Raw genomic sequence first — 24,907 nt, forward strand, 5'->3', positions numbered from 1 at the left:
TCGGCTCAGGTCATGATCTCAGGGTCCTGGGATCGAGTCCCGCATCAGGCTCTCTGCTCAGCAGGGAGCCTGCTTCCCTCTCTGTCTCTGCCTGCCTCTCCGTCTACTTGTGATTTCTCTCTGTCAAATAAATAAATAAAATCTTTAAAAAAAAAAAAAAACAGAGAAAATGCATGCTGGCTGAACATGTGGTAATCATTTCACAATACATGTAAATCAAATCATCATGCTGTATGCCTTAAACATATACAGTCATGTATGTCAATTATTTCTCAATAACCCTGAAACAAATGCTAAGCATGTGGGGGGAAAAACAAAAAAAACCTTCCTGCCAATATTTTTTTAAGAAATTTATTCAGTTCCTGCCTTTGCTAATATTTTTCTATATAGTTTTCTTATAGTTAGATTAGAAAAGCCATTAGCTCAGATCCAAATATACTTGAGGCCTTTTTAGTAATAAAAATTCATATGACAACCTAGTAAATGAATAAGTGAACAAAGCCATGGAGCATTAGAACTAAAAAACAAAATAAGTGTAATTGGAGGACAAAGAAGAAGGAAATACAAGCAACACATAAAATAAGCTGTTGAAACACAAAGTATAACCTAAAGTTAGCACAGTAGCTGGAATTATAATTAAGTACACATCAAACTAAGAGTCTCTTTTCTTTGTATATGAAAGTTCACTGAGATGGATGGTTTGGTGATTCCAGGTTTTTTAACTGATATGGTTCCTATGGATCCAAAAGGATATATATTGATCTCTCTGCAAGAGTTCACATGCTCAGGACCTATGAGGGTGTCACATAAGCTTGAATTTAAGAGGGAAACTTCTCTAATAAAATATCTCAACACTGTGGAGAAACCTGGAGATGGTTCTAGTTGCTGATCTTTGGAAAAGCCAAAATTCAAAATCCAAAGGCAAAGGAAACAAAAGCGAAAATGAACTTTTGGGACTTCATCAAAATCAAAAGCTTCTGCACAGCAAAGGAAACAGTCAAGAAAACAAAGAGGCAACCCATGGAATGGGAGAAGATATTTGCAAATGAGAGTACAGACAAAAGGTTGATATCCAGGATCTATAAAGAACTCCTCAAACTCAACACACACAAAACAGACAATCATAACAAAAAGTGGGCAGAAGACATGAACAGACACTTCTCCAATGAAGACATACAAATGGCTATCAGACACATGAAAAAATGTTCATCATCACTAGCCATCAGGGAGATTCAAATTAAAACCACATTGAGATATCACCTTACACCAGTTAGAATGGCCAAAATTAGCAAGACAGGAAACAACATGTGTTGGAGGGGATGTGGAGAAAGGGGAACCAAAATAAAAATTTATTCTCCTCTTCCATCCTATCTCATTTTCCATCAGTCAACAGTCTGATTTTTGTTTACTAGAGAAAAGTAGCTACTTTACTTACCTTATGTCAATTAAAATGAAGGAAGTATTGGGGCACCTGCATAGCTTAGTCAGTTAGGCATCCAACTTGTTTTGGACTCAGGTCATGATCTCAAGCCCTGTATCACACCCTGTGTTCAGCCTAGAGTCTGCTTGAGATTCTCTCTCCTCTGCCCCTCCCACTATTGTGCACGCGCATGCTCTCTCTCTCTTTTTCTCTCTCTCTAAAATAAAGAAATAAATCACTATAAAATGAAGGGATATTTATCCCAATACAGTGTCGTTATACTGATTGTGTAACGGGTTGACACTTGAGGGATGTGGAAATCTTGAAAACCAGACAGTAAATTGTGGTAGACAGAATAATGCTCCTCCCCAAGATGTCCATGTCCTAACCGTGGAAACTGTGAATAGGTCATGTTATGTGGCCCGATGATCTTATACTAGACATTGGGCAACAGAGCTTTACAGTAAGAGAAATCTCATTCTCTTTCTCAGGAGAGTAAATTTCATTTCAAATTTCCAAGTACCTCCCTCCCCAACTCTGTCCCATTCATGATTATAATCTCTTGAAGGTTTTAGTCAGCTTTAGCATGATGTTCCCTGAATCGGAGAGCTCTGAGGCTCTGGACTATATTCAGGATCTTTCCTACTTGAAGTGTGCCCCCTGGATCACTAACATCAGCATCATATCACTGTTGGTTGAAAATGAAGAATCTCAGGCCTTAACACAGACTAATGAATCAGATTCATGTGCATAGGGAAGTTTAAGAAACACTGCTTTAGGCAAATATTTTATGGGTCACAGAAATCTTAGGAGATTGTCCTCAGTTCCCTGACTCCCGGTGTCGATGCTAACTATAGCTGTGGTGGTGGATGTTGTTATTGTGATAATGATGATGATGGTTGTAATGGTGGTGTTTGTGGTAGTGGTGGTTGTGATAGTGTGGATGGTTTTAGTTGTAATTATGTAGGGCAAATGGCTAAGGTGAGAAAGTGTTTTCTCCAATATGGCAGACATCCACTGACCTTGCCTACCTTTTTAAACCTAGCTATTTTAAACCTAACTATTTATGTATCAAGGCTCATTTCAAGACCCTCACTTCACTATGTCCACCAACCCCAAAATACTGTGTCATGAATTTAGCTCATTTCCAATCAGAGCACTGCACTGAAAGATCTGCCTTAAACCATGTGAGCTCAGATTCAAAAATCTTAGAAACATCTGCTCCTGATCTGAACTTCCTGGGATATTACTGAGTAAAGGAGTTATCTCTTACTGCAGCAGGTTTAATCAACTTAAATTTGCTTGATAAACAGATGATTTGGGGAGTAGTTTGGGGACCATTAACATTTAAAATGTCTGAGAATAAAGTAATAGAAAGAAAGGAAATTCTAAGTTTATCCTGTGGGTCTCTTATAGTGACAGACTGAAATAGAGTTTGGAGTGGCCAAATCATTTCATGATTTAGTAGATTAAATCTCGTTAAAGGAGGACAATATAAATATAGATGCTAATTGTTGTCATAGGAAATAAAGATGTTTGAAATATTTATAACAGAATGCCTAACAGCAAATAATTGAAAGTATGTCTTGGAAAATATGCTCACAGTGTTTCTCCAAACATCGTGTAGCTGCAACCACTATTTATTTTCCAACTTTATTTGTAAAACCAGAAAGTTAATTATTTTTCTTTTCCATTACCTGCTTTAAGTTTGTGGTTTATACAATGTAACGACTGTCTATTGTGAATATTGTTGAAAAAAATCTGAGAGGTTAAAAAGGATTAATCAAATAGCGTCAAGATTTTCATTCAAAAAATTTATACACAATTTGAGGGTATACTATTGTAATCACTGTTAAACTTTGAGGGGGAAAAGTCATTTCCATTCCTGGTCTGACTGAGAAACAGAGTACAATTGCCTTTGGTGCTGCTGAATATTTTTAAAGACTTGATAAATGGTAGTTTCTTTAATAGTTGTAGAGTGGAATCTAAAACTGTATCAATAAATTTTTAGTGTTCTATTATGTGAAAAATCTATGGTCTGTGTTGTACTTGAAATGGACCCTGTCCCCACGCAAAACTTCATAGAAGCATGCATTGCTCTGGTCGAAAATATTGGCTCACTGGATTAGGCAGATCTTCCAAATGCTGACACATTTCATTATATGACATAAAAAGAATCATATTTGTTAATATCACCATCGATCTCATCAGAAAAGTCTTTAAGTATTGGAAAGCTGTCAAGCTCATGGTGGCAGATCTGAGTGCTCCAAAATTCTAATTTTTGCTTGAAATCATGAGTTTTATCATTGGCAACAAATACTGTACAATGTATTTGTTAAATACATTGGACAGTATGTGACAGGCTGAGTGTCTGCATTTTTGAGAAAATGTCTATCAAATATCAATGTCTGAATACCTATATTTCACCTGTCAGTTGTTCTTTCAAATAAAAAATGGTGCTCCATATTAAAGCGGTTGGTTCCACTTAAAACTGAAACAGTGCTTGCTCTCAAACAACTATGATACTTCAGGATGCAATGGCAACTTCTTTTATGCAAGCTTCCTATTTCACTTAAAAAAATTGGTGTACGTGAGAGTCGAAAGTTAAGCAAATTAATCATTTTTACTGTTTCATCAAGTTCATTCTTAAAATGAAATTTTTTTTTTAACCATGTTGGTAAAGAATAAAAGACCAATGGTACAGTTTGGTGCCCTTGCCTTGACTCATGCTTAAATGCTGGATTCATGCAGTTTTATCTGCCATTGCTTTTGTACTACCAGTACAAATTTCAACACAGAGAGACAACTTAATTTTATGGTAATATAGTTATTGCCTTGCAGACACCCCGATGAAGTCTCAGGACACCTACATCCATGAAGCATACTTGGAGAATTGCTATTCTAGACTCAAAATCTGGGTCTGACAAAAGACAGTTGATTAGAGACAAAGAGGAAAGTTCTCAGCACCACTTTATAGCTCAACCCCTGGGAATGTTAATTAATTCACGAGTGCCAGGTAGTAGATCTACATTTTCCTGCCATGTTCTCTATTCTGTCCTAAGTATTATAAACCACTCTGTCCCCGCTCAGGATCAAATTCATGTGTGCAGCAGCAATGGAGTCAAAGCTGAGAGGATCTATTCAACTTATTTATAGGCAAAGATCCCGTGCTTTTGGCTCCAGGTCCAGCAGCAGTACGAGGAATGCTGTAACATCTACAGCAGAGATGTACAAGAAGATATCTGGAGACTATGGTCTGTCTGCAGCTTGGGAGTGTGCAAGTCTGCATGGCCATGGAATGTCACTGGTAAGGAACGTATCATCAACCTAAACTCATCAGCCTGGGCCTTTATCTGAGTGGGTAGCCTATGACCTCACATTTAATAGATCATCCATGGAACCTATCTATTCGAAATCAAGTTTCTAGAGCAGTGATTCTCAAAATATGATTCCTGAATCACTTGCATCAGAATCATGTAGAATGCTTGTTAAAAATACTCTTTCTTTGATTCACTAGAGGAGCGTATCCAAGGATGGGACAGGGCAACTGGAATAGCAATGCAGGTTAGGTTCTGTCCATGTTGCACCAACATATAGAATTGTTGGAGACTGCAGCTTGGAATTTCATTTTTAACTAATTGTCAGTGTGAATCTTGGGATAACAGAACCTGAAAGAGTATTCTTTCAGAAGCAACTCTAACTTCATTGTGTCTCAGAATTAAATGTCTTGCGGTTGAAAATACAGATTTCTGTATGCCATGCTAGACCTGCCTAATCAGAGTCTCTTAGGCAGATGTATTTTCAAGGAGCTTCATATGTATTTTTCAAGGCGCTTCATAGCCAGTTCTGATGCCCATCAAAATGTGAAGACATTTTCTAGGCTAAGGTTGCAACACTGTCTACAAGAAGCCAATTCTGTGAAAGTTGAAGACAACAGACACACTGGCTGAGGAAACTCTCATTTCATTTAGACAGGCTATTCAGTACCTACAAATTCATCTTCTAAATACTCAATAATTTTTTCTTAAATACAACTTTCTATCATCCTCTATTATCACATTTGTTTTCATTCTTAGTAGGGTATTAGATCTTACCTTGCATGTTATTCCACCAACATCTTGAAATCCAGAATTTTCTGGTTTCATATGAATGCTAACTATACACAGTCGATTTTTTTAAAAAAGGTTTTTGTTTTTCATCTTATGTGAGACCCTCAGATCCTTCAGGCAAAAGACAAACTTAATTTACTTTCAAATTACCAAATTAGCTCCAATTTTTAAAAACCATTCAAGTTTCATGTGATGTACTTAACATTAAAAAAAAATGACTCAATGTAAATGTCATAGCTGGCAATGATCCTATTCTTGGGATCTTTTACATGAAACAGAGTAGGGGGGAAGAGCCTATGGCTACCAAAATAGAACCAAACACATAGAAACAAGAAAAGAAACAAAAGCACAACTCACCTCTTCCAGACCACAGGGAAACATGCAGATAAGTCAGTGATCTTTCCTTCCAACTAACTCCTTAACTATTGTAAGAGCACTGGGCTTAAGTAAGAGCAAATAAAAACTAGGCTATTCTGCTGTCCTAGATTTCAAGAACAGCAAATCTTCTAGCCACTAAAAAAGTACACAGGCCCAGGCAAGTGATATTGATGCTTCAAAGACCATAGGTCTTTGTGAGTACAGACCAGCATCTCATAAACTCCACCAGACAGAAAAACTGTGTAATGGAATGTCAAGAATTAGAATTAAGAAAATAACTGAGGGCAATTCTTAGGTCAAATTAGTTTGGAAAACCACTGAGTTATACAAGTTAAACACTTCTTTTACTGCAGGACTTCTCAGAGCCGCTCTGCATATGATATATGGATAGGATCATATTATAGTTGTCTTTCTCTGATTGACTTATTTCGCTAAGCATAATATCCTCTTGTTTTGTTTTTGTTTTTTTTAACTGCATTTCAATTTGACCCAAGCGATCTATTCTATCCAAAAAGAACAAACAACATACTCAAGGAAATACATCCATAAACTGTAATATAAGCTGACTGGATCCTTTTCTGCTTACACATTTTCAATGGCTGCCAATTGCCTACAGATAAAAATCCCCATCTCTTAGCTGCTGTACAACCTTCCCAGGTTGTCTCCAACTGACTTTTTACACCAAAAGATCCATCTTTCAGAAGCCATAGAGTTTGTGAATAAGTTCATAGGCTTTGGAGGCAGACAGACATGGTTAAAAGTACAGGCTCCACTCCACCACGACCTGAGTAAGTTATGCTACACCTCTAAGCCCGTGATTGTCTAAGTATGGCTTATGGACCACTCCAGGCAGCAGCAACAGCAGCATTTAGAACTCAGGAGGCACAATCACAGGTCCCACTGCAAAACTGCCTCATCAGAATCTGCATTTTAACAAGATCCTCAGGTGATTCCCCATCCACATGAAAGCCTGAGATGAACTACTCTAATTCTCATAGGCTCATGTGAACATCTGAGGTAATAATAGAGTAAGTAATAGTAACATAGGAGATGGCAGCCATTTTCCTCTTCTGATGATGGAATCCATCTTCAAACCCTAAAGGTTTTACCATCTAAGTATCATGCAGGTATGCTCACCTCTCTCCCTTCACTGCCTTAGTCCAAATCATCCTCATTCTGTCCCGGTCTAGAGAAAGAGCCACCCAACTCATGACAGTGCACCCACTTTTGCTTTCCTTTTACCTGTTTCCCCTACTGTGACCAGAAATCTTCTAGGGAAAGGAAATGATTAGAGCTTGCATCTGGTTTCAGAACAAAGACCAAAAGCCTTTACCAAACCTATAACCCTTGCCAAGGAAGATCTGTCCATCTCTATGTCTCATCTTGTATCATGCTTCTGTTGGCTTCCTTTGCTCCAGTAGTACTGGTTTTCTTTCATTCCTTGAACGGCCATCTTCCATCTCAATACATTTTTAAAAGCCATCGTCCATGCCTGTGGTAGCTTTCCTCCCCTTTTGCCCAGCTAACTCCTCCTCAGCCTTTCAATGTCACTCCAGATGTCATCAACCCTGAAAATATTCCTTGAAAATATTCCCTAACAGCCAACACATTGCCTGGCCCAGTACCTGTGCCCGCAAAATATTCATCAAATAAGTGAATTATGAGTTCATGAATCTTCAGCAATGTGCCTATTGGGACAATCAAACAGACTGATACCTGTAAAGCATTCAGCACAATGCCTGGTAGAGAGCAAGAACATAGGACTGTACCAGTTGTTATGTATTTTGAATAATAGTTCTGCTAAAAGCTAGACACCAAGCAGAGCAAAATGTGGCTAACAATTAGAATCACCTGGGAAACTTAAACCTTTTGGGGGTCAGGCTCTTTCCCGAACCAGTTAGAATCTCTCTGAGGGTGGGACCCAGGCCCCAGAGGGGTTTTAAAGTTCCAAAAGGGATTCTAATGTGTCGCCACAGGAGAGAACCTTTTACCCTTTTTTCTCACTGTGGCCTCCCAGCCTTCAGAGGAATGCATGCTGAGTAACAAGAAGAGTCTTCATTATGCATGGCATGAGTCCCTAGCCTCACTTCTCCCATGGAAAGGGACAACAATAAGAAGCCATGTAGTGACGGTCCAGCAACTCACTTCTCTTAGGTCCCTTGACAGCAGCAGACAGATGGTGGAAACTCTCCTTGTATCACTGAAGCCAAACTGAAACTCTTCTGGGGAAAACCAAGCTGCCTAAACTACTGCTGGGAGGTGTGGTAGCACAAGAAGATGCTTCCCGTCTTTAGGGTTAAGTGTCAATTTAACAAAACTCATCAGGATTCCATTAGAAACCTGTCATAATTGTTATGTCGAAGCAATTGCTTTATGGGAGCAATTAATTTCAACTGATAAAAAAGGTTAGACCTCCAGAGTGTTCATCCAGATTACAATAGGTAGGCTGGGAACCAACTGAACTTCCCCCGTCTCCTTCAGTGTTTAACTATTTTGATCATCAAGAGACCAAACTATACTTCCACTGTCTTCCTCTTCCCAATGGCTGATGTTTTGTGTATGTAAATATATATTTAAGTACAGACAGATTGCACTGTGTTTCTCACTCATTTTGAACTTTTCAAAATGTGATGTAAGTGATGAGGAGTATCCAAAGAACCTTTATCTCTTTTAAGGCCTAAAATACACACACACACACACACACACACACACACACACACACATGCATCCTTAAATGGCCAAACAAAGCAAAACACAACCCTCAAACAATCTGAGAACCATTTAAAATTAAAACCTAGCAAGTCAGAGCTGATATGAAGTGAACATAAAGGCCATAAAATTGTCATAAAAGCCATAGGATTGCTCTCTGGAAATAATATCCCAGTGGGCTAAAATTCCCCCTCCTATTTCTCTATGCTGGTAAATTGGAAAAAAAAAAAAAAGCATGATTCATGAATATAAATTTTTCTTGGCTTTTTAAATCATATACTGGCATATTCCTCCTCAAACTTTGCCAAATGAGAATACACAGATAATGACAATTTTACAATAAGTGGTTCCAGGATGCAGGCTTTTTAAGATCCTCAAATGAAAGGCACTATAATAAAGAGTATTATTATTATTATTATTATTATTATTATTTCAAAACCCAGAAAAACCACAATCAATGATTAGCCATAACAATTAAGCTAACAATAATACATCTGGAATGAGCTCCATGGTAATATGTACTTCATGCTTAATAGTTCAAATTAATTCAATCTCATGGTGTTAGACATACCAGCGAGGAGTTGGAAAGCACCAAAATTCACATTAGCTTCCACTTGGAAAGATATTATGAAAAGACAAGGAAGGAAATGAGGCCATAAAGAGCGGAGGTAAATAGGAAGAGCTCGTAGATGACATGGTGAGGAACGACTCTCAGCTTTTAGGAATTCAACATGAAAACACAAAGGCTGGTATTTCTAACCTCACACATTCCTTCAGAGTCAGTGACTGGGCAATGCATCTATGGCAACAGATCTGAAACCCTAAAATCAAAGCCACCATCCTGAGAGAAGGAATTGCCTTCTTTCCCCCATCCGGAGTCCTTTATCAGTAGACACAGAATAGAAAAAGAATTTATAATCTTCAGGACACTGATCTCAAGAAATAAGAAAAGGGAAAGTGGGGTGTGGTGGGTATAAAAGGTGGTAAGCCCAATTACCTCCCTTGTCTTACTCCATCCTATAAGTTAATGGATAACTATCTTAGGCTCTATAGGCTGTCCATTATAAATATTCTGAGGCAGGGCTTTCAACTTTGGCACTGTTGACATTTTGACCCACGTAATTCTTTGTTGTGAAAGGTGGTTCTGTGCATTGTAAGACATTTAGAAGCATCCCTAGCTTCCACCCCACAGATGCAGGTAGCACCCCCACCCCAGCTGTAACAACTGAAAATGTCTGTAGACATAACCAACATCTTCCAGGCGACAAAATCATCCTGGTTAAGAACGATCACTCTCAGGCTTTAATTCATCTGTTGTGGGCATCCAGGAAGAAAAAGGAGTTGAAAACACAGCCTAACCTCTAGACTGTTCTTCTCATTAGAGACAACCAAGAATTGAGTTGGCAATTGTGTGCCGAGGCCACACTCTTCCGAGGGCACACTGATTCCTCCTCCCAGTACTTTTTGCAGATATAGGCTTTTACAGATCACATGGAAATTTAGAACCTGGCTTCCTTCTATTCACTGTGCAGCCTAGCCTTAGAAAGCCCTGCTTGTTACATTGGTGTTTGGCTGGCATCTGGGAATTTGGGCTGGTAAACAGTTTCCTACACTGATACAAAACTCTCCTGAGTGATGGGAGTACCCACTACCGTGCTTTGTTTGTACAACTAATGTGATTTATGCTGAATGCCTGTTTATCTCATAAGAGTCTAGAATCTGGGGAGGTGTTAGGTAGACCAACCCCCAGTACAAACTTTATGTACTGCGTCTAATGAGCTTCCTTGGTACCCACAGTAATGCAGCTCACTGTTGGAGAAATTAAGGACATCCTGTGTGGCTTTCAGAAGTTTGTGCCTCATTTCATACCATGCACCTTTTCCTTATGATGATTTACTTCGTATCCTGTCACTGTAGTGAAACATACTCATGAGTATAATAACTTCTGAGTCCTATTCATTCTTCCAGAGATTTAGGAAACCTGAAGTAGTACTAGCAACCACCAGCACAGTCACAAACCTTAACAAATACTTTCTTGTGTGCCTCTATTTCCAGGCACAGGATGTCTAACTTCATTTCAGTCCTCACAGAACTGACATGGTAGCAACCAGTGAAGCACTTATTCCAGGATACTTCAAGTTTGTTCCACAGCAAACAAGTTCTGTGGCAACTCTTTTCTGTTTGTTTTTAGAATAGATTTTTTTTTTTGAAGATATAATTCACACACCATTCAATTAACTCACTTAAAGGATACAATTCAATGGTTTGAAGTATGTTCACAAAGTTGTGTGACCATCACCACTATCAATGTTAGAACATTTCATCACCCCATAAAGAAATCGCCTACCCATTAGCAGTTACTACTCATTTCCTCCCAGCCCCCCACCCCTAAGCCACCACTAAACTATTTTTCTGTCTCTACACATTTGTTTATTCTAGAGATTTTGTATTAATGGAATCAGACAATATGTGGTCTTCTGCAATGGGCTTCTTCATTTAGCATAAAGTTTTCAAGATTCGTCTACCATGTAACATGTTATCAGTACTTCATTTCATTTTATTGCTGACTGATATCCCATTGTGCGAATATACATTTTATTTAACCATTCATCAATAAATGGACATTTGGGTTATTTCCACTTTGGGGCTGTTATGAACAACGCGGCTGCAAACATTTGTGGACAAGTTTTTGTGCGCCCATATGCTTTCATTTCCCATGGATAGATACCTAAGAGTAGAATTGCTGAGTCATATTTATGCTAAACATTTTAAGAAGTTTCCAGCTGCTTTCCAAAGCAACCACACCATTTTACTTCCTACTAACAGTGTATGAGAGTTCTAGTTTCAGCATATGCTCACTAATCCTTGTTATCTCTCTTTTGATTACAGCCATCCTAGTGCATCTATCTGAGGAGGTTTCTTTCTCATTGTGGTATGACTTACATTTCCCTGATGGCTAATGGTGCTGAGAGTCTTTTCATGGGCTCATTTCCTTTTGTATGCCTTCTTTAAGCAAATGCTCTTCAGATCCTTTGCTCCTTTTTAATTGGGCTATTTGTCCTGTTGCTATTGAACTGTAGGAATTCTTCATATATTTTAGAAATAAGTCCCTCAACAGATGTATGATTTATAAGAAAAAATTTCCATTCTGTGAGTTGTCTTTTTATTTCCTTGATGATGTCATTTGGAGCATGAGAGTTTTAAATTTTGGTGATATCCAATATGCCTATTTTTTCTTATGTTGCTGTACTTTTGGTATCATATCTAAGAAAGGTTTATGCTTATGTTTTTGTCTAAGAGTTTTATAGTGTTACATCTCCCATTTAGGTCTTTAACCCATTGTGAATTAATTTTTGTACATGGTGCGAGGTATGGGGTCCAACTTCATTCTTTTGTTTGTGAATGCCCAGTTATCCCATGTCATCTTTTGAATCACCAACAGAGATAGCTCCCTGTAATTTGGACATATACAAGTTATTAAATAGTCCCCAATATATAAAATCTAGGTATATGACCAATAGTTTTAGAACCTTTCTTTTAAGCTTATGCATATGGTCTTTATTTTCCCCCCTACTTTAGGAATATACTCAATATTCTCCTATTTTAGGAAGTAGCACTATTATTGTTAACTGATTAGTAATACTCTTATTAACTGATATACTACTACTAATAATACTAAGAACAGCTATTTAGTACTTAGTATATGCCAGGCATTATGTTTGCATTTAACATGCATTAACTTGTAAGTACTTCACATGCTCTACCTCACACCATGAGAACTCCATCTTACAGATAATGATACTGAGGGTGAGGCTCACCAACATAAAGTAATTTTCCTTAGGTCCCAGGGTTAGCAGGCAAGAAGCAGCACTGGAACGTGAGGACCAAAGAATGCTTGGTAACACTTTCTAACAAATATTAGGCAAGCATATATGCAAAACATCCAAAAATAAACAACCCGAAATCTATCACCAGCCAGTGACACTCCCTGTTCTGGCCAGGGAGCTGACAACAAAAGTTTGGTCTCCCCTTTTAACCCAACAAAGAGAAGTCTCATCACTCAAGGCTGATCTGATGGCTGAAAAGGTATTTTCAACTCTCTAAAACTGCCTTGGTGATGAAGTGATGGATGAAGGGAGTCAATGGCACTGGGTTAGAAATCTAGATATGAAGCCTATTACTTTCCATCTGAGAATTAGAAATTAATGAAGCAATAATATCATTTTCAAAACTACCCTTTCCCTGTTTGCCTATAGGAAAAAACACAATTAAAAGTAGCTTTGAAAAGACTAAATCTATAGAGCAATTTGATCTGGGGAACATTTCTCCAGATGTCTGAAACTTGTGCATTCACTAACTCACTTTGTTCCCAGAAATGGATGGCTAGTAAGGAAATTTCAGTCAGTTTTCAGTGGAGAAAGTGTGGACAAAGAAGTGAATTGACTTTTCCAAGTTCCAAAGCTTTATGGCTGAAAATCCAGACGTATTCACTTCAAGTTGAAATCTCTCTCCCAAACCAGCTGAGACCTTAATAAGGAATACAATGATAACAGCCGCCGTAGATTGAGCCTTCCATTGTACGGCACTCTGAGCATCAGAAAGATGGCAACTAATACAAAGCATATGAGTATTGTACCCATTTTGTATAGGAAGAAAAGGAGATGCTAGAAGGTTAACTGACCTGCATAAGAAGTGGAGTGAGGCCTTGAACCCCGTGCAGTCTGTCTTTGTCCTCTTAATCGTGTCACTAAATTGTTTCAGAGTAGAAGCAACCAGACGTAGAAGGGTTAATCATGGCTAGACCAACTCCAAGTTGAGTCTTTTTTACACTAGGCAAACCGCCTTCAATATACTTATAATAACTTTATATACCAAATAACATTGTGAAGTTTATTTCCTCCCAACACGGAAACATCCTTCCATTTCCTCTGGGATTTTCAGCACTGTCTGCTGCAGAACTGGTCTGGGCTTAGCAAGTATTGCTTTATCATTCTTAAATAAAAACCATTACAGAGAATGCAGAAAACAATTTCCTTTAAGTTTCCCCACTTCCACCCATATTGAGAAAGATGGATTCTTAAAGTGCTGAAGGAAAGCTCACAATATAATAAAAACTCAGCACCAGAAATGTTCCAAGTCCCTCTACTCTCTCCCTATATTTAGGAAACTACAATTTAATATAGGGCTCAGCCCTCCAGAGAATCCAGGGTATCGAACTGTTAATACATTTTTATATATTTTAACTGAGATAAACAAGAAAGAGATAGAAAAGCCAGAGCAGCTATGTCAAAGACGTAATTACGATAAGACTAATCCAGCTAACAGCAATCGAGGCAGATAGTGACTCTACTGTGATGCTGTCATATAGTTGGGATGGTCAGAAAACTGTATCATATAAAATGTCAATGAGGCAGGAGCCCCATCACAGGAAAGCAAAGATAATTTACTATGTGATTCCAGAAAATAAAACTCATCCAGGAGATCAAAAAACATTTCCTCTATTACTAGAATATTATCCAAATGGATTTTATAAATTGAAGCCTGGATCAAGTCATTTGATTAATAAAAAGGAGCACGTTACATCTATAAACCAAATAGGGAAACCTCAATTTTGTTTTCCATAACAGAGCTTAAACCTTGTGGCAAGCTTTTAGAATTCTATCTATCCTAGATAATTTAAAAATTCTCCCACCAGTTCTAAATTCATGGTTGTGCTACCAACCATGTCATATTTCTAGGTCTTGACCGCAAAAATACCTCAAGATACATATACATTGCTGAAACACACTACTTCTTAAACTTGACTGTATCTTTGACTCCAGTAACCCTTTCAAAAAAAAAAAAATAGGGACAATTACTCTAGTCACTTCATTTTTGGCAAATTCATTAACTTTTTTTCAAATATTCATTAACACTTCCATGAACCATAATTATGACCCTCAATACTCAACGTCCAACTTCTCAGAAAGGTCAGAACTAAATTCTTCAGTTTGCCATTTCAGCATTTTTCTCACGTCTTTGCAGATAAAATATGGTTAAAACAATGGTTTCCAGGGTGCCTGGATAGTTCATTCGTTAAGTGTCTGCCATTAGCTCAGGTCATGATCCCAGGGTTCTGGGATCAAGCCCCACATTGAGCTCCCTCCTCAGTAGGCAGCCTGATTTTCCTTCTCCCAATCTCCCAACTTGTGTTCCCTCTCTCACTGTGGCTCTCTCTGTCAAATAAATAAAATCTTTAAAAAAAAAATTATAAAAAAACAAAAAACAATGGTTTCTGGGGCAGCTGGGTGGCTCATTCAGCTAAAAGTCTGACTCTTTTTTGGCTCAGGTCATGATCTCAGGCGTCATGGAATTAAGCCCCATGTTAGGCTCCCTGTTTAGTGGATAGTCTGCTTGAGATTCTCTTCCTCTCCCTTGTCCCTCCCTGTTCTCTCTCTCTCTCAAATAAACAAATAAACCTTTAAACACACACACACACACACACACACACACACTGCTTTCTATTCCAGGAAGACAGGAGTTCTCTGCTCTTCTCTATACTCTTCTCACTAAACTCTACTTGCTCCTTTTGGAGAATCCCGGGAGAAGTGCAAACTCACATGCCTATTGCACTGGGACAGAGGGCAAATAAATGTTCTTATAAGAACAACAGATACCAGCATGCTTGACTACATATGAAACGCGCTATCTCCCTGCCTCCATCCTTTTTTGTAAGAGACTTCCCGAAATTTATTTTTCATTTTCTAAACTTTGCTTGAAGACATAGATATAATGAAATAGTCTCAATAGGGCATGCGGGATACTAGGTAGTAACTGACCTTAACCTCTGTCTCAGGAGTACTCAGGGAGAGGAAGGCACTGGCAAGCTCTGTCTACTATGGCAACGGAATTCACTCGGCCGTTTGTTGCCAACTAGGAGGTGTGGTTCAATGTTGTCATATCATCCAGTTTTATTAGGTAAGCAAGAAAACCTCCATTTTATGTGAAATCTCCAGATTCTCTGCTATTTTCTAATTTATGCATGAATCTTTCATTTTTCCAATATAATCTATTTCTATATTCTCATATAATAGACATCAAGTGGGTTAGTACACTGAGGCCTCTGAGTTATGCCATCCTTCAGCCAGTAACTTTTACCCTTTTCTCAACCATCTGTCATTTCTGCCAACCCATGCTCACACATCCTTCAAGACTTTGCTCAAAAAATAAAGAAAGAAAATAAAAGAAAAAGAAAATACATTTTCCACACAATCTCCCCTGGATCACTCTACTCTTCATTGCTCATTATCAAAGTGTTTTACTTCCTCAGCCCTTCTTCTTCTTCTTCTTCTTTTTAAGATTTTATGTATTTATTTGAGAGAGAGAGAGAAAGAATGAGAGGGGAGAAGGTCAGAGGGAGAAGCAGACTCCTCATGGAGCTGGGAGCCGGATGCGGGTCTCAATCCCAGAACTCCGGGATCGTGACCTGAGCTGAAGGCAGTTGCTTAATCAACTGAGCCACCCAGGTGCCCTCCCGCACCCCTTCTCTGTACACTCTGAGCTCCCTTTCTGAATCTTCCAGCTCCTCCTCCAACACCTAGATTCTAAATCTCTAAAGGTCAGGATGCTGTCTCCTATCACCTTCACATGCTCTAAGGACTTAGTGGAGTGTTATACACCTGTAGACGGTAGATGCATACTTTGGTTGAATAAACACTCCATTTGCTTAATCCTGTAGAGCTAGCAATTTTTATGCTTATACTTCGTGCACTTCTAGATCAAAATAGTAAGTCAAAGTCAAATCTCCACACTTAAGGCAATCTTGAGGATTCAAACACTTAGCTGCAAAGGAAAGGCAAAACAGTTTATCCGGGCAGTGAAAGAAGAAGCCATCTGTTGATCTGAATCATCAAGGCAACTTGTCCCAATCCTGCAAACATTCAGTGTCAGAACTTAGGTTCAAAATGTAAGCAGGGTAGGGCGCCTGGGCGGCTCAGTGGGTTAAGCCACTGCCTTCGGCTCAGGTCATGATCTCGGGGTCCTGGGATCGAGTTCCGCATCAGGCTCTCTGCTCAGCAGGGAGCCTGCTTCCTCCTCTCTCTCTGCCTGCCTCTCTGTCTACTTGTGATCTCTCTCTGTCAAATAAATAAATAAAATCTCTAAATAAATAAATAATACATTTATATTTTGGGACGCCTGGGTGGCTCAGTTGGTTAAGCAAAATATAAGCAGGGAGGAAAATCATAGGATCCAAGCACCTTCTCTTTCATGTCCTGGGCCTGTGACAGACATCATTCAAAGATCACAGCATTCTTTTCTGTTGAGTCCGAATGCAACTTTAGCAATCTCCTTAACAACAGCCCAGCTAGATCTTGTCTAAGAAACAGAATTGGTATGCGGATGGGAAATGCTATTATGTGGATTAAATACACACCAATTTTACGGGTCAAATAAGAGAAAACAACACATAGCTTCTGCCACTTCTCAACTTCTGTGTGTCTTAGAAGGTGGATGACTTAGAATGGGGGAAAGCCAGGTATCAAATGTGGAAGAGTTAAGTAAGAACTAAGGAAGAAAAAAATATTTCTACTTTAATGACCTTACCCATTAAATTTTAATCCTGTGTGAAAGATTTACTATGTGATGAGGCTGCTTTTGTTGTGCCTTGTAAAACATAGTGAAATATAAAAAGAGTAAACGGCTTCACAGGGATTGCTAATTTAAATAAATAAATAAATGGCTATATTTCTATTTCCTTTTTTTTAAAGATTTTATTTATTTATTTGACAGAGAGAAAGATCATAAGTAGGCAAAGAGGCAGGCAGAGAAAGAGGGGGAAGTAGGCTCCCTGCTGAGCAGAGAGCCCGATGTGAGGCTCGATCCCAGGACCCTGAGATCATGACCTGAGCCGAAGGCAGAGGCTTAACCCACTGAGCCACCCAGGTGCCCCGATATGTCTATTTCTTTTCAAGGGAGTGTTTCATTTCTAAAACACAGAACCAAAGCAATCTGGAACAACCCAGACACAAAATTACAGTGAAAAGCCACTACCTTCAACTATAAGCAAACTTATTAGCATTTATTAGAACAAACCCTCCGTACTGTAAAAATAAATGTGGGTTGGTTGATTGATCCTTTAGTTGTAAGTCACCAAACATGACTTTTCAGAGACTCTGGGCCTTTTAAGGTAAATCCATAGACAACAAGAAGCTGGTAAGTGGTAAATCAAGGCCCAAGCAAAAGACTGAGTAGCATAGTGACATCTGTGAGTTTGGCTTGACACCACATACGTTCTCATTGTGGTAGTGCCAGCAATCTGATTTTCCTCTAGGGGACACCTTCTTTTCCCAACTCTGAAGCCAGATGGTGTGGATGGAGCTAACATCATTCCTTACATGGAGAGTGGGCAAGTGACCAGTCAGTGTATTTCTTTTGACAAATGATTCAGGGAGTCAATCATTGATTCAAGTCATTCCAATGCTACTCACTTCTGAAATTTGGGATTGGAACTCTTGAGAAAGAGAAGCTAAAGATAAATCCTGCTAGCATCTGGTGGCCATCTAACTACCACAAAAAAGAGACCCTCTCTATACATGACATCAACCTGATGGAGACAATACTAAGGAATGAGAGAAATAGATTTCTGATGTCAACTTTGAGCAGTTAAATCCATCTATTCCTGAAGGCAAAACAGCCCTTAAGTTTTGAGATAGGTAAGCCAAAATCCCCTTTCATTAAGCTACAATTAGAACTGAGATTCTGTCACTTGCAAATAAAAGAGTCGTACCTAAATGCAAGTAGCTTATAGTTTATTTCATTCTTAGGTGATGAACCTCCAAGCTTTTACATCACTGAGTTAGAAAACTTGAGTTCTAGTATGGATGGGTTATAACCTCATGCAGTAAAACTGGTAAAATCTCATTTCTTTTCAGTGCCTTTGTTTTCTCATTTATAAAATAGGGGTTAAAAATGGTAGCCCCACAGAGAAGATGTACATATGGTCAATAAGCACATGGAAAGGTGTTTAATATCATTAATCAATAGAGAAATGCAAATCAGTTCTACAATGAGATATACAACTCATTACCCATGTGGACAAATTTGAAGCCTCATTCACTGTTGACAGTAATGTAAAATGGTGCTTTGGAAAACAATACAGCAATTCCTCAAAAACTTACACACAGTTACCATATGGCCTAGCAATTCTTCTTCTAAGTATATGCCCCAGAGGGAAATACACACACACACACACACACACACACACACACACACACACATATATATATACACATATACACAAAATTTTGCATACAAATGTTCACAGTGGCATTACTCCTCAGAGCCAAAAAGGGGAAGCAATATAAGTGTCCACCTACTGATGAATGGATAAACAAAATGAAGTATATCCATATAATATGACTGAGCAATAAAAAGTAATGGGGCATTGACCCATGCTACATGATGGATGAACCTTGAAAACATTGTGCTTGGTGAAAGAAGCCAGTCACAAAAGATGACATAGTGTCTGATTCCATTTATACAAAATGTCCAGAGTAGGCAAATCCATAGCAACAGAAGTAGATTAGTGGTTGCCACAGGCTAGGAGGGGAGAATGGGTAATGAGTACTAATGGGTACAAGGTCTCTTTGTGGGGTGATGACAATGTTCTGAAATTAGAAAGTGGTTAATGGTCCCATAAGTTGGTGAATATACTATTGCCACTGAATTATACACACACACACATATATATATTTTTAAGACATTTATCTATTTTAGAGAGAGAGAAAGTGCATTAGTGGGGGTGGGCAGAGGGAGAGAATCTTTCAAGCAGACACCCTGCTAACCAGGGAGCCCTATGGGGGGCTCTATCCCACAACCCATGAGATCATGATCTGAGCCAAAAACCAAGAGTCAGACGTTCAACCGACCGAGCCATCCAGACACCCCTGAACTGTAAAAGGGGTTAATATAGCAAAGGAATTGCAGCTCAATTAAAAAAAAATAATTTGTCAGGCAAAAAAAATGTAAGCCTATTCTGATTCTCACCATGGCCATTGTAAGAAATCCATGATGACTATGATAAAAATGACCATTCTTGGGGAAAACTAAGAAAAAATAATGCATGCAAACATAAAAGTCTATTGTTTTAAAAGCTTCAGGAAATGTTAAGAGAATAGGAAAATGAAATTACCAAATGGATTTTCTCGGGTCACTTGGCTTCCTTTGTATCAAGAAATGGTCAACAAGCGCACATAAAAGCTATTTGGAGACCTCTTGAGGTTCACAGCACACAACATATTGCCACTACCCCGGCCTGGCCAGGAATATTATTTATGTCACCCTTTCACGGCTGTATCTGTCTCCCATTAAACATTCAGAGCCTCCTTGTTAATAAACTACATTATAAGCTGGATGCATTGTCTGGATAAACTGCATAGTCCAAAGCGCTGCCCCATTATTACAGAAAATGCAGAATGTAATTAGTATTCCTCTTTGCATAAGCCGCAGCTTCCAATAATGGTGCTGTATTATAAAGCCTTAATTAATAAACAAGAGTTGGGCCATGACCGGTTACACTTATCTGAATTTTATATTGTGAAGAAAGGCCACTGTTCAATTCCGTTTACAAATATCTAAATTCTGGCTAGCCTACATGAAGACAGTCTAAACAGAAAGCCCGAGACTTCTGTGTTGCTAATAGCATTGTGTTGGTACACCAACAATAGCAAACAATTAAGTGCTGGGACATAAACCATCCTGAGAAATGCTCAGAGTGGGAAGATGATAACATTGTATTTCAGCTGTATTATATGGTGCAATCCTTCCATTTGTTCATATGCATTTCCCGTTTAATGGATGGAGGAGCCAGGGTGGCTTTTCATACCACTGTAAAGCCCTAAATGTGACAAAAGAAAAAAAAAAAAAAACTGAGCCATAAAAACAACAAAACAAACAAAAAAAATAAGTGTGTGGCTGTGCTGGTTGGGAGCAGGGGTACATCATGATGGAGTGTAAGTACACAGTCCCTTTCCACATTTCCAGCTGCTTGTTATTGATTTTCCCCTAACCTAACCCCAAAGGAAAGCCATTTATGTAAGCCATGAGCATTGAACTAATATTTGGGACCATAATATTGAGTAGCCCAGTTTATGGGCCTCAGCTCAAGGAGCATTTGCATTAAACTGCACTCACCTGATTAAAATCCATCAACCCTACCATCTTGAGAATTATACAGCACCTGGGACGCTCAGCTGCAGGGTCTCCACACACTGAGACAGACCACAATGAGAGGGCAGCAAGGAGTCAGCCTGGGAGAGGAAAGGGAGGGGGGAGAGCATGTGATGTGTGCTGGAAAGCAGATTGCATTAAAGACCGCCAGTGCTCGAATCTGAAAAGAGTCCTAAGCCTACTGCAAATACAGAGCTGTGTGAACATGATAATTCTTTCAACAAAGTCCATAATAATGGTTTCTAGAGGCACTGTGAAAACAGGGTGGCTGAGATAGTGTTCCAGCTCAGTGAAGAGGGACTGGCCCAGCACTGGAGTGTGGCCTACCCAGGAAGCCTGGGAAACGGTCCCTGCCTCCGCAGAATCAGCAAGAGCCTAGGGAGCCCAAGCCCGGGGGCCTTCGGCAGCATGTGCTGTCTTAGATCACTGCCCTTTCCATCAGTTCCAGGCACAGGCTCAAAGTCCTATCGGTCTCAGCAGGGCCTGCTCACCGTGACCACAAAGATGGCATGTGAATCAGTAATAGACTGTGAGAGGCCACCTTCCTGCATGGGAAGACCCCTCCCTGAGACTCCAGGCTCAGGTGCTAGATCAATACCATCTATTCCTGTGATCTCGAACAAACAGGCTTGCTCAGCCTTCAATCAGAGGGTGGAGTCGGATCATAAATACCTGTGGAATAAGTGAATTAAATCCCTACAGCAGTTTTTCAAAGCTCAGCACCCCCTGACTTTTAGGGCCAGACAATTCTTTGTTGTGGGGGATTGTCCTACATTTTGCAGGATGTGTAGAAAGAAAAAAATGTTTTCTTCCATCTCTCTAGGTTCTGTTGCTGGTCTACGAATGGAATTGATACAAGACAGATTAACAGAAGAAGGGGAAAAATGTTAATTACTTATATACTTATGGGAGCCCCACAAAGATAAAAAACTTAGAAGGCCAGAGAATTGAGGCCCATATACCCTGCAGAGCTGAGAAGAGGTATAGAGGTCTGGGGTTTCATCCTGGGGAACACAACCGTAGAAGGAAGGAAGAGGAGAGACTGCATGAACATGCAGAGAAGCCTCGGGCAATAGCTTTCTTCCCGGTCTGGGCCCCTATCTAATGTTAATCTCCTTTACAAAACATAACTTCTGTTCTGTTTCCAGACCTTCTCCTATGTCTGCAGTTTCTCAAAATACTGACATCAAAATAATCCTTATGCCAAAGCAGCATCTTTGGGCTGGTATATACGCAAAGATGTCTCCAGCATTCCTGGCCTCTCCTGACTAGCTAGGAGTAGCACACACAGCCCCTCTCAGTTATGATCCCTAAAAAGTCTCCAGACATCACCACCTGTGGCTGGGGAGCAAAATCATTTGTGGTTGAAAATCACCTCTAAGGTATCTTCCAGAATTTTAGATTCCAGGAGATAGTAACACATCATACAACCAGGGCATACCCCCTAATCCTCGGGAAAGCTTATGCAGGCACCTTCCATGTTGCTGGCAGCTCATCACAACAAAAATTTCATCCAGCACCTATGATGTGCCAGGTCGAAGGACACACGGGAAGAGGTTGTTCTGGCATCTGACGAGCTCAGAGTCTAGGTGAAAGGTGGCATTTCATAGTCAAAGAAACAAGGGGAAGAACCATGTTCTTCCCTGGGTCAAAGGGAAGGGGAATTCTCAGCTAAACATGTTTCTAATAAATACAGGATGTCCTTTTATGTGATTAGAACAGTTGAACTGTAAAGGCAGGTGAGAAGTCAGAGCATACCCCCCTGTTGTTAAAAGACCCGTGCATACATCAGAGTTGCTGTCATTTGACAAGGTAAATTTTTGGTCCTTTTGACTCCTTTTGGTTGTCTACTTCAGTTGTTTGTTAGTGGGGGGAAGGGGCGGGGATCAGACAGAACAGACCATCTAATGAGGTGGTTTCATGTGAGCATAAGCCAAGATAGAGAGCTCTAAGATGAGACGGCCCCTTACTTGCTGTATGACCCCCGGAAACTCATGAACCCCTCCAATGCTTGAGTCCTCTGTATGAAAAGGAGATAATCATTGCCAAGTGGCTAGCATGGCACCCAACACGAAGTAGAAATGGCGAGAACTATGGCTGTTATCATTGTTACTGATGTGGTTGCCTCTATCTTATCATGGATTGATGTTTTTTTTATTGTGGTAAAATACACAGAACATAGAATTTGCTATTTTAACCACTTCTAAGCATCCAGATGGTTGGCTTTAAGCACAGTCACATTGCCATGCAACTACCACCCTTCTGGAACTATCCAGCTCCAGAACTTTTTTCACCTTTGCAAACTAAAACTCCCCATTCCTCCCCTTCCCCCATGACTGTTGTTCTTTTTTTTTTTTCTATTAAAGATTTATTTGTATTTATTTGAGAGAGAGAGAAAGAGAGAGCACAGGAGCGCATGAGTGCAAGCTGCTGGGAGGGTAAGGAGGAGCAGAGGGAGAGAGAGAGAGAATTTCAAGCAGACTCTCTGCTGAGCATTGACCCTGAGGCAGGGCTTGATCCCACCACCCTTAGATCCTGACCTGAGCCAAAATCAAGAGCCAGAAGCTTAACCAACAGAACCTCCCAGGTGGCCCTTTTCTAATTCAGTTCTTATCCCACAACACACCTTCTGACGGAATGAGGACTGTCTTCTGCATGACAAAGACTCTCTTCTTGACCAAACTTTGGTCTGGCTCCTCTAATCCCTCTAGGCTTCAACCTTGGCTTTTTGTGGGGTCTCCATAGCCCAGCTGTAGCAAGAATCTTGCTAAATGAGTTTAGAGGGAAAAAAATCCACTCTCAAGTTCTTATAACCCTTACTATCTGACTAAATTCATTCCTCACCCTTGCTACCTGACCTCCCTGGCTTGCCTTCAGTGAAAATCCCATTAGGTCAGTTTGGTAAGCCTTACCCTACCCTCTTAGGAATTTCCGATGCACTGACCCCTACTCTGCTCCTTGACTATAAATCCCCACTTGTCCATACTTCCTTCAGCCCTGAACCCAGTTCTGCACTGAGGTTTATTTTCCCCCATTGCAGTGGTTCCAGAATAAACTCTTTTTTGCTTTGTTTTCTTTTTACCTCTTTTGCTACTGTCAGGCTCGGGTTTTCTTCCACCACACGTAAATGGAATGTAAGGCAATTCAAGCCCTCGGTACCCTAGAAACTGAATAGAAACAGTGCTTAAAATAGCCATTCAGTGTGACAGTTGATGAGTTTGGTATCCATCAGCCACCTCCTAGGACTTGATTATATGTGATTCATGGCATCTTGAGACAATGAGGAGAGGATTTAAAACATTAGCACAATGGCTCCTGACTGTGGGGCCCTCTCCTCTTATTCACCATCGTACAATGACTCATCACACTCCCCACTTCAAGGAAGACTGGGACATCTAATCCATATTGTTCCAGAAGGAACTCCTTGGACATATTTACTTGATCGCCTGGAACTGGCAAAGAAAGACGAGTTCTCGGGTCTAAATGATCAAAGGTGCTTACTTTTCCACAGATGGTGAATGAACCTCCTTGGTCAGGAAGCCACATGTTCTTACAGGAGCACTCTCAGGGAAAAGACTTCCGGTTTATAGCCAACTCCTCCAGCCAGCTAAAGAGCTCCTAATTTCACCTCAAACGTCTGCTTCAGCACCTACTGTGTTGCGCCAAGTTATTTTCTATCCACTGTCATTTCTGATTCTGTCGTAATTGAGTTTAAGGCGTTTGTAGACAGGAACCCTATCTGAGCTGTCAGCACCCTGCCTGATCATCTTCTGGCGAGTGGTCAGGCAGAAGCATGCAGCTAAGGTTGCCCTGAAGCAGGCTGTCAAGGAAACTGGCCAACGACATGAGCATTCTGTGCTCCACGGCTGAAGCCAATACTGCTGTATTGCCAGTGGGACCTCCCAAGACCGTCTCCACTTGGACTCAGTTGATAACACGTCTGGTACATCTGTCATCATCTGTCCAGGCATATTGACCTTGTAACAGTCCCCAGGCACTTCAATCTGGCAGCTCTGTGACTTCTACCTGTAGATCACTTTGCCTCAATGCCTTCCCTTCTCCCTCTCTGATCCATAAATTAGGA

At 39.9% G+C, this 24,907-nt stretch overlaps 1 protein-coding gene across 15 annotated transcripts in view; it reads right to left on the minus strand.

The window, feature by feature from the left end:
* The window catches only part of FHIT (fragile histidine triad diadenosine triphosphatase), a 1,435,937-nt gene that overhangs the window by 963,585 nt on the left and 447,445 nt on the right, over positions 1-24,907 (minus strand). The window contains exon 1 of one of the 15 annotated variants that reach the window (XM_059390071.1): positions 20,788-20,875. The exons of the other annotated variants lie outside the window; for them this stretch is intronic. The gene's annotated coding sequence lies outside the window, so the exon portion shown is untranslated. Of the gene's footprint in view, positions 1-20,787; positions 20,876-24,907 lie in introns of those variants that run through there. 15 annotated transcript variants of the gene reach the window in all.

This window comes from Mustela nigripes, chromosome 2 (genome assembly GCF_022355385.1).
Source record: "Mustela nigripes isolate SB6536 chromosome 2, MUSNIG.SB6536, whole genome shotgun sequence".
NCBI classification, from domain to species: Eukaryota; Metazoa; Chordata; class Mammalia; order Carnivora; family Mustelidae; genus Mustela; species Mustela nigripes.